The sequence below is a fragment of the Panicum hallii genome, chromosome 3 (assembly GCF_002211085.1).
Source record: "Panicum hallii strain FIL2 chromosome 3, PHallii_v3.1, whole genome shotgun sequence".
In the NCBI taxonomy this organism is placed as follows: Eukaryota; Viridiplantae; Streptophyta; class Magnoliopsida; order Poales; family Poaceae; genus Panicum; species Panicum hallii.
In genome coordinates, this window is record NC_038044.1 from 20,025,306 (window position 1) to 20,034,757 (window position 9,452).

Consider the following 9,452-nt stretch of genomic DNA (forward strand, 5'->3'; position numbering starts at 1 on the left):
AGTTTGGTGCTATTCAGTTAGCACTTAGCAGCATAAAAGAAGACAAGAGAAACTTGTGATGCTTCTAGACTTTTTCTTTCTTTAGTAGTAATGCAAATTGTGATATTCCCTAAGACACGCAGGTTGTGAAATTTCTGATCGCTTCATGGTTTTCACCTACACTGTCCATTGTATTCACTTGGCAAGAATTACTTGATTGGATTAAACAGCTTAAGTTTGCAAAATCCACTAATATGTATGTCATTGATTTTGCACACAGGGCTATTGTTCACCACGTGCTTGAGTAGATGCACCTTGGACTGAGGTTTTTCAGTGACGACGATGTCCAACAAGAACACGAGACGAACTGCTCGAGGCCAACACCTGTGACGTGATCAGCAGCCTCCCTGATGAGTTGCTTCACCATATCCTATCTTTCATGACAGCTCGGGAGGCTGTGCAGACATGCGTGCTGTCTATGAGGTGGCTCCACATTTGGCAACCACTGAGGCGCCTTAACATTGAAGGACGCGAATTCACTAGCATGATGGGATTCATGAAGTTCATGGACAATTTACTACTTTGCCGTGGTTATGTTCCTCTGGACAGCTTTCGATGGACCTCGAATGGTGGAGTTTCAATTAACGATGACATAGCTAACCTGTGTGTCTCCTATGCTCTGTGTTGCAATGTTAGGGAGCTTGAGATCAATGAGTATCATCAGTTATTGAATCTAGATCACTCTTACTTCACTTCAGCCCATCTGAGAATACCAAATCTCTCCGGTGTTTCAATCACTGACATCTTCATTGAGAGGCTCTTTTCGGGCTGTCCAGCACTGGAAAATCTAGTGATGGTAGACTGTCATGTTCTTGCCACCAAATTTTCCTCTACCACTCTGAAGAATTTAATTATTATGTCTCGTAGCCTTGATGGATGTAATTATGGTGGCGGTTTTGAAGATCTTGTGATAGATGCCCCAAACCTTATTTCACTGCACCTGGAGGACCTTCCATTTTTAGCTCCTTGCCTTGTGAATGTACCATCCTTGGTAACAGCCTCAATTTCCCTTGAAGAAGAGTCCTTCTCAAGTTTTGATGCAAAATACAGTATAGTTGGTTGCTCTGTCAAATGTTACGAAGTTGAAGTTGCTTTCTCCAGTTTACAACGTATGATCTCTGATCTTGACTTTACCATGGTTCTCTTCCCTTCTTTCTGTTGTATAGCTCATATTTCGCTTTTCTATGCAACTGCAGTATGATGATTATTCATCAATGTTAAACAAGTTACTGAAAAGGGACCTCCGGAGGTGCCAGACATTAAACAACCTGAAAAACCTGTCTCTTGGTGATTGGTGCGTTGATGATGACCTCCATGCATTGATCCACTTGCTTGGATGCTCACCAGTCATACAAAAACTTACCCTGCGTCTTCGATTGGTAAGGGCACATTCCTTCCTATCACGTTGGAGTTTTTTTTTGCTTTAGAATCAATGTTTTGACAGGGTTTACATTCTTCTCACCAGATTGGAGCTTCAGCTAGTCATCACGGAACTGATGAATCAGAAGTGAAGGTTAATTGCAAACATTTTATGAAGTTTAAAATCACTTGCGTGCAGGGAGATACAAGGGTCCCGAGTAGCGAAGTTTATACTGGCAAATGCCAAATCTCTGCCAGAAATTGTTATCAAGCCGAACGAGTATTGGTATTAGGTATGTCATTTTTATGTTATTTATTCTGTATCTCTGTGCTGCACCTAATTATCTATTTATGCTTCGAGGCTCATTTACGAATACCATTTCAACTTCTTGCAGGTAGATCATGCAGATGTTGACGACTTTGGTCTTTTGACTCCGAGTTAGAGCCTCTCATGGTTGGCAAGCCTTTCTTTTTAGTTAATTGTACAATGCTTTGCATCGTCGTTACATGAAAACCACCTGAGGACGGGATGCTGCGGTAGTATGTGACCCTTCTTTTGGTTGTTGGGCTCTAAACATAGAACTTGTAATTGAATCTTTTCGTATCACAAAATTTCATTTTCCTGAAAAATGGAGGGTTTTTTTTATATGAGGGAAAACAAATGAAGAGGTCTTTTAGGATGCCCAAGGGATTCGTGACATGGAACCCTCCAATTAGTTGACAGCTTCATTGGCTCGTTGTCGTTGGCGTAGTGGCACATGCTTATGATGCTTCTGGTACGTCAGGGTTGCAGGAGCTTCGCTGCAAATCTGCAAGCGTTGTCTCTGGTTTGATTTGGTGATGTTTCGTGCTTGAAAGCTGACCCATGCGCTGCGGCGCCTTACATTTGTACGGGACCTGCTCCAACTTTCAAATGATCCTCTGTTTCTTTAAGGTTGTGCTTGTGTAGCTGGTATCTGGTTTCAGCATTTAGGCCCTGTTTAGTTCCCAGGCCGTAAATCTAAAAAAAGCCGTAAACGCAAAATTTTTAAACGAATCTTACTAATTTGAAGTACTAAATGAAGTCTATTTACAAAAATTTTTGCATGGATAGGCTGTAAATCGCGAGACGAATCTAATGAGCCTACTTAATCCATGATTTGCAACAGTGATGCTACAGTAACCATCCGCTAATTATTGCTTAATCATGGATTAATTAGCATCATTAGATTCGTCTCGTGATTTACAACCCATCCATGCAAAAAATTTTATAAATAGACTTCATTTAGTACTTCAAATTGGTAAGATTTCTTTGTAAAAAGTTTTTTTTTTAACTTTACGGCGCGCAAACTAAACACCCCCTTAAGCGCAGCATATATTTTTTACCTTTTTCCCGTGAGCTAGCTACGTCTTCTGTTTTCGTAGGCGTACGACCATCCCCAAAGGGCATGATTAGGTGATGATTTCAAGCCTGTGCCCAGCTGCAAAGACGACGGAAGACAATTCGGCTGCAAGGGACCTCCCGGCCTGAAAAGGCGAGCCCTAAATCTGCTCACTTTCATGCAGCTGGATGATAGGTCCAGGCCCTTGCTGCCGAATTGTGCAACATCTAACGATTTTATCCTTCAACCTCGGATGATGTGCACAGTAACGCATTGACACCCTATCCATTCGGTACGACGTCTGTATACATGAAAAGGTGGAACCATTTTTTTAAGAAAAAGAAAACAAGCTAGAGTATTTGCCACTTGCCAGTTGCCATGACTCGTCAGCAATAATCCTATTTTTGTTAATCTTTGGCTAACATTTAGTCTAAAAATTTATACATTATACCACAAATAATTCAGTATCATCGGAAATACCTCAATATGATGCCAGATTCATACTTCTTAACATTATAACACATGTTAATTGTCAAGTGTGGTGTTGGAGGCCACACCAAAAGTCTTATATAAAGAAAATGCGTACACTATACTCATTTTTCATAAACCCTTTGCGACCGAACGGACGCCCTCATAAGTCCTTACCATCAGAAAAAAAAGGGGAAAGACCTCTCAAAAAAAGAAAAGAGGGGAAAAGATACGTCTTGAAATTAAAGTGACAATTTTATGTGCATATAATCAACTGAAAGAACACATCATCAGGGTCGCTATTGTTTCAAGTCGACGCCAGAATGATTCGTACACGGCAGCTTCTCCAACCAACTAATAACAGGGCCCGGACAATGCTAAATATATGTGTAGCATATCAATCATCACTAGCCATGCTAAGTGCGCATCAATCTTCAAAATATACACCGATGGACCCTTAATTAGTTCCACATATCTAGTCTTACGATCTTATCGCCATTCATTCTTTTGTCACAAAGAGGAACAAAAAAAAGGCATAAATCTAATGAAGGCAGCTAGCTTCAATCCATACAGCTAACCACCAGTCTAACAAAACCCTGCCGGTGCTCACCTAAGTGATCTTGAAAAGAGATGAGGATAAGATCATAGGATGTGATCGGGTTGGAGCTTGGGACCCAGGTGATTAACGGCTGTAGTGTTGCTACGTTTTGTCACCGGTGTTTGGTTGTAGGCTGCTCTCAGTGCCAGTATCTTATCTTAGCTCACACATATGCTTTAGAACTTGAACACAAATGCAGACAAATGGTGCAGGGAAGTCTGCAGTATTTGTGCTGTTTCCCACTCAACCCAGCTGTCACTTTAAACAATGCATTTTGTGCAGGGAAAAGCTTGCACCCCAAGCACCGCCAATTATTCTAGACTGAGTTGTGGCCTTGGTTTTGGGTAGTACCTGTGCCAGTGGTTAAGATAAGCCTACAAAATAATTTTTTTACTAGTTAATTACAAGGTTGGTGTCTCTGCCCTGAGGAGAGACAAACGATTACAGGCTGCCCACACTGCATTTTTCCTTCGCAAAAGCAGAGGCCATGCATGCACACGGGAGGCTACAAGCTAGTAGGAAGAATCACCTACATGGGACACACAACTTATTGGTCTCACATACTGTACCTAATCCTTGCTAATGGTATATCTGAATTGTTTGAAGGCTCTGCAATTTTTCATGTATACATAGCCACATAGGCTTTACAATATGAACAAGTATCGTTGGGGAATTGGACACTGCAAGTCTGAAAATTTTAACCCCCACTTGTCAGGGAGACACCCAATGGCTTCCTGCAAACGTGCACGCTTGGCTGCATGCGATGGCTCGTATGTGCATGTTCTGTTAACTGCTTCCAACTTGCAGGATGCTGCTGGCGAGCATGGTGGCTGTTAGTTTGGGGGCAACACAACAGCATGAAGATGTAAACAATTTGGGGCCCCTTTGCTAGCAAGGCTGCCAGAAGAAGAAAAAAGAAAGTGTAAACACGTGAGACTTAGGTGTTGCGCTGTCCTTCCCAGTTCCTTGCCTGCAAAATGCTTAGAACTAAGCAGCTGGCTGTGGCACTCTGTAGTTTATGGCTGTTGCCTGCAAACAGGGCAAGCAGAATGTAACATGGTGGCAGATGGATAACCACAGGCTGTGTGGTGTGTTGACACCACCTCAGGAATGATTATGGTTACCTGATTAGCTATTCCTAACAACCTGGGCCGGCCTTTCCTTTATCCTTTTCGGTATTCTTTACCCTTTCTGTGTTCCTCCGAAGACGGCCGGGGGGCACATGCATGCCTGCGGTAGTGAATGATGGAGTACCTTGTGCATCAATCAAATGCTCTGGACTGAAGCATCTAGCGACTATGATTTTCAGGTTTGACGCCTGGAACTGGAACAGACTGTTATGTGCAGAACTTTCCATGTTTCTTCTATCTACCCTTGACTCTGCGAGGGGCTAGGCTATCGTTGTTATGGAGAACTTCTTGTCCCTGTTATGTAGAAATCTTATTTTTGTTCACCACTTTCTGAGAGTGTAAACAGCTAATGCACCTGTACATTTAAGGTCAAGGGAAAACCACCCCTTTTCATGGCAAAGAAGCGAAAGTTGAGAGCAGGCACACGGCAGAAGAACTTGGTTGGGCAGAATTGAAGATACGCAAAGTTTCGTGCCATGGCTCCGAATTATTGAAGAAGCCCAAAATGAACTAAAAGGGAAAACCAAACCATATGAGATTTGTGGCTCCTGTGCCTTGTGGTCTGACGGTGGAAGTTGCAATTAAGCCGTATGCTGGAGCACACCCTAACTTTTTGCTATTAGCTTCTAATAAGGATTTGGACTCTCCAGTGCCCAAAACCTGATCTGAAACTAGTTCAAACAGGTACCAATGTATAAATAAAACGTTAAATAATCACAGACATTGTTTGGTTTCTGATTGAAACATGTCCCCGGACATTCATACTTCTGTCGACCCATTTTGTGATCCCTTACATGTGCAAGATTTCCATTGCTCAACTCATTTTCTAACAGGAAGGGAGATCACAGTTTGTTGCCTCAAAAGGGTTCAAATACCAACTACTCCTACACTACTCCACCAACTGCACAAACAGTTTCGAATCTCGTAGTTGGTAAGAAAAGAAGCTTCGCCCATGAAATTATTGCTCCTAATTTTCCTTGAACCTGTCTTTTCTTTTGATACAATAATAACTCGACCCATCGGCTGCAAACGTTTGTTCGATGGACAAGCGTGCATGTCGTCCCGGCTTGACTTGAGTTAGCTTACCAAACACTTCTGATTGAACCTGCTCGTTATGTTGTTGTAGCTAAGCTAGGTACAGTTAGTTTCAGAAGAACATGACAAAGGAAATGGAAGACCACGGCACACTCATGGTAGGTGCTTCTGATCAATGATGTACTCTAGCTACTTCGTTCCTTGCGACAAGTTCTTAGAATCTTTCTCAGTGTTCGCGTTTTCTTGCACATTGTGCCCGCCGTTTTTGTCCATCCTTTTATCGTTGTTTCGTTCAGCTGGTATCGCTTCAGTGGAGCAGGTGTGCATGCACCTGCATCTACACGCATGCTGCTGCAGTGCTTCGCACCTACATTACCTGAATGCAACGATGTACAGACACTTGTCACCAACCAAAATTTTCTTGGTTGGGAGCATGTATCGATTACGAAAAATTGGTTGGATCGGATTCTGTGGTTCTTTTTCCTGCAGTACCTCGACGTGACGTGAGCGTGGAAGAGGCTCAAGTAGCCTGTCATTGTACCTCGACGAGACGTGAGCGTGGAAGAGATTTTCATTTATTTTTAAGTGCAGCACGCACAGTGACTCGAGTCTGCAGAGTAAGCAAGCTGCTGGCCGCTGGTCACGGGTCATACTGCAGTGCATTGTGGTATCGTAGCTGGATGGTTGTTTTGGAGCCCACATTCTGGCATATAATTTGTAAAAGCATAGCTACTCTCAACAATGCTCGGCATTTACTCTCCTCCTTTTTTAAAAGAAAATGAAAGTCTAAAGAAAAGAAGCAAATGATTGCCTATGCTCTCACATGTCAACGGTCTTCGCTACACATGTGGTGGTGTACAATACGTGGCCAAAGACCGGCCATCCAACCGATGCGACCACTGTAGCACAGAGCACATGGCACCTCATTTCTCCACCGGAATACCAAGTGTGTTTCCAGCTCTCCATCCCTGCAAGTCCTACGTTTGACTAACCCCTCGAACTGGTATCTTGCTGTCTAGAAAGAAAAAAGAAACGGCTCGCCACATTGACCAAAACGTCCCCAATCCCGCTAACACCGGCTCGTGGCGTACGTCCAGGCGTGAGCTGTGACTCCCTGTCGGTCAATCACTCCATTCTCTGGTTCAGAAAAGGAAGATTACTGAATTCTCAGCTGCTAACACACAAGCTGCCAGCTATACTACTGTAGTAGGCAATTCACCCAAGGCAACCGCAGGTCGTTGGGTGATTAACCAAATCGTCCCAATCATCAGCAGCAACCAACTGATGACCATGCAAGAACAAGCAGGGTGTGCAGCCATTACAAACAGGGATATGGGCGCACAAGGATCGACCTGTACACATGTCGAAGGCCTTGTCGGCTTGCCATCGCCTGGAGTGGCTCGCACTTCACCGTGCCGTGCATGCACGGCGGAGGCGGCTGCTTGCAGATCCCCACGCCTTGCCAGCGCCACAGCATATCCCAGAGCGAGCCGATGCAACGGCGGCCTAGCTAGCTAGCAGCGTAGCCGCACTGCTCGGCCTCGTGCCGGCGCCCCGGCCTTGTCGTGCACGCCCTCCTCTGATCTGTGTCCTGCGCTGCGCCGGCTACGGCGGTCGGGGTTGGCGTGGTAGGTGTAGGTGGGTGCCGCTGGATCGGACAAGGCCGGCCGGGAACGACGGCGCCGGCGGGAAGAGAATATTTTACCGTTAGGGCGCAGCGGCAGCCTGCAGGCTGCTGACACGAGGGCGTATGAGCGCATGTGTTCAGCCCATTCCCTGGAGGATCAGAATTCAGAATTCAGAAATCAGAAGGTGTCGTGGTGGTGGATCGAGCAGCAGGGCTTCAAATGCTTGGTTGGTCACTTGGTCGGTTGGTCCCCTCGACCCATGGATCTCTCTCTCTCTCGCCTCTAGGCTGGAGAAAATCTGACGACAGTTGATGGCAGCTTATAGTAGTAGTAGTAGTATACAGTAGTAGGGAGGGACGAGGGAGTGGAGACAACGGGCAATGGCGACGTGCTGGCCATCACCAGTGTGGCCTATGAGAGAGCTAGCACTGAGCCGGCTATCCCGATCTCACCCGAACTCCGACTGATCGTGTGCCGGCCAACCGGCCGGCCGGCAGGCTCACCCGCGCCAACAAAGCAAAGCGCCAAACCGACCAGGCGCGCGCGTGGCGCCCACGAGCCCGCCTGGATGGTGTGCACTCGAAGCTAAAATCATTCGCCCTACCGGTCCGCACCGCGCACACAACCACCGGACCCAGCCAAGCATGGCCATGCACGCTGCCGCTCTATCTCCCGGCCAGTGCGGCAGGCCGCCCGCCCAGGGACCCCCCCCCCCCCCCAAGCAAAGGGCCGTACGACCACAGCCCACACAGGTTACCGTACCGTCGTAGTCGTACCGACCGGCCGCGGCCGGCCTACCGCCCCATCGCCGGCGTTCGCCGTCTCTCGCCGGCCCGGCCGGCACTGCACGGTGGCGCACCGCACGACTGATCGGGCCAGCACTCCTACCACAGGAGCCAGCGCTTCGAGCTCGCGATCTGAACGTGAGTCATTTATTGCACACGATGCATGGGCCCCCCAAGGCTGCATGCAGTGGCAGTGAAGCTGAAGCAGCTAGCCCGGCCGGTAGCGCTTCGGTTCGCTTCACTCCACTGCGGTGAAATGAATTGGGGGCGCAGCGCCGGCGGCAGCCACCAACCGCTCTCCCCTCGTGCCGCGTACGGCGGTCGCCCCCGCCGGTGTCGGTTAACTGCTCAGATCGCTCGCTCGACGACGAGCCGGGGCCACCGGCAGCCGGCAATAATTACGGCGCCGAACCGCCCGCGCCGCCGCGCCGTGGACACTGCACGCGGACGCGGCGGCGGATCTGTACGGCCTCGCGGAGGAATTCCATTCCACCCGTCCTGTTGGACTGGCTCGCCGATGCGGCCATGCGGCCGTGGCCCGTGACGCCGACGCCACTGTTGGGGTGCCAGGACGCAGCGGTGCGGTGCCGGTGGCAAGGCGCCAGGGCCTGGCGGGAGTACCCGCCGCACTGCTCGCGCAGGTGGCTCGTCCGCGGGTGGTCAGGCGATCGCTGGCGCCGGTACACCTCAGGTGGTCACGGCCGGCGCGCGCAGCGCGCATGCTACTGTTCATCGGGGGGATTTCGTGCCGATGGCATGCGCGCGATGACTCCGGCTTCGTCCGTCTCACACAGTCCATCCTTCACACCGGGCGATGGCCCCGGCTGCTGCCTGTGAGCCTCTCTGTCTGTTTGTCCTCCCCTGTTCTCCAGCGATCATTGGCCATCATATTCCCGGAAACCGAAGAACCACGACTTCGCCGCACACGCACAAAACTAGCTCACGTACACCATGCCTCTCCAGACGGAACTGAACACGGGCTCACACGAGCGCACGACAGCACACAGCCAGCCGCCTCAGGAACACAAAAGCGGCCTGGGAATAATACT

The 9,452-nt window shown here is 48.2% G+C and overlaps 1 pseudogene; it reads left to right on the plus strand.

Moving 5' to 3' along the window:
• The first annotated feature begins 911 nt into the window (after window positions 1–911).
• LOC112885326 lies at window positions 912–1,797 on the plus strand (annotated as a pseudogene).
• Window positions 1,798–9,452: the final 7,655 nt, after the last annotated feature.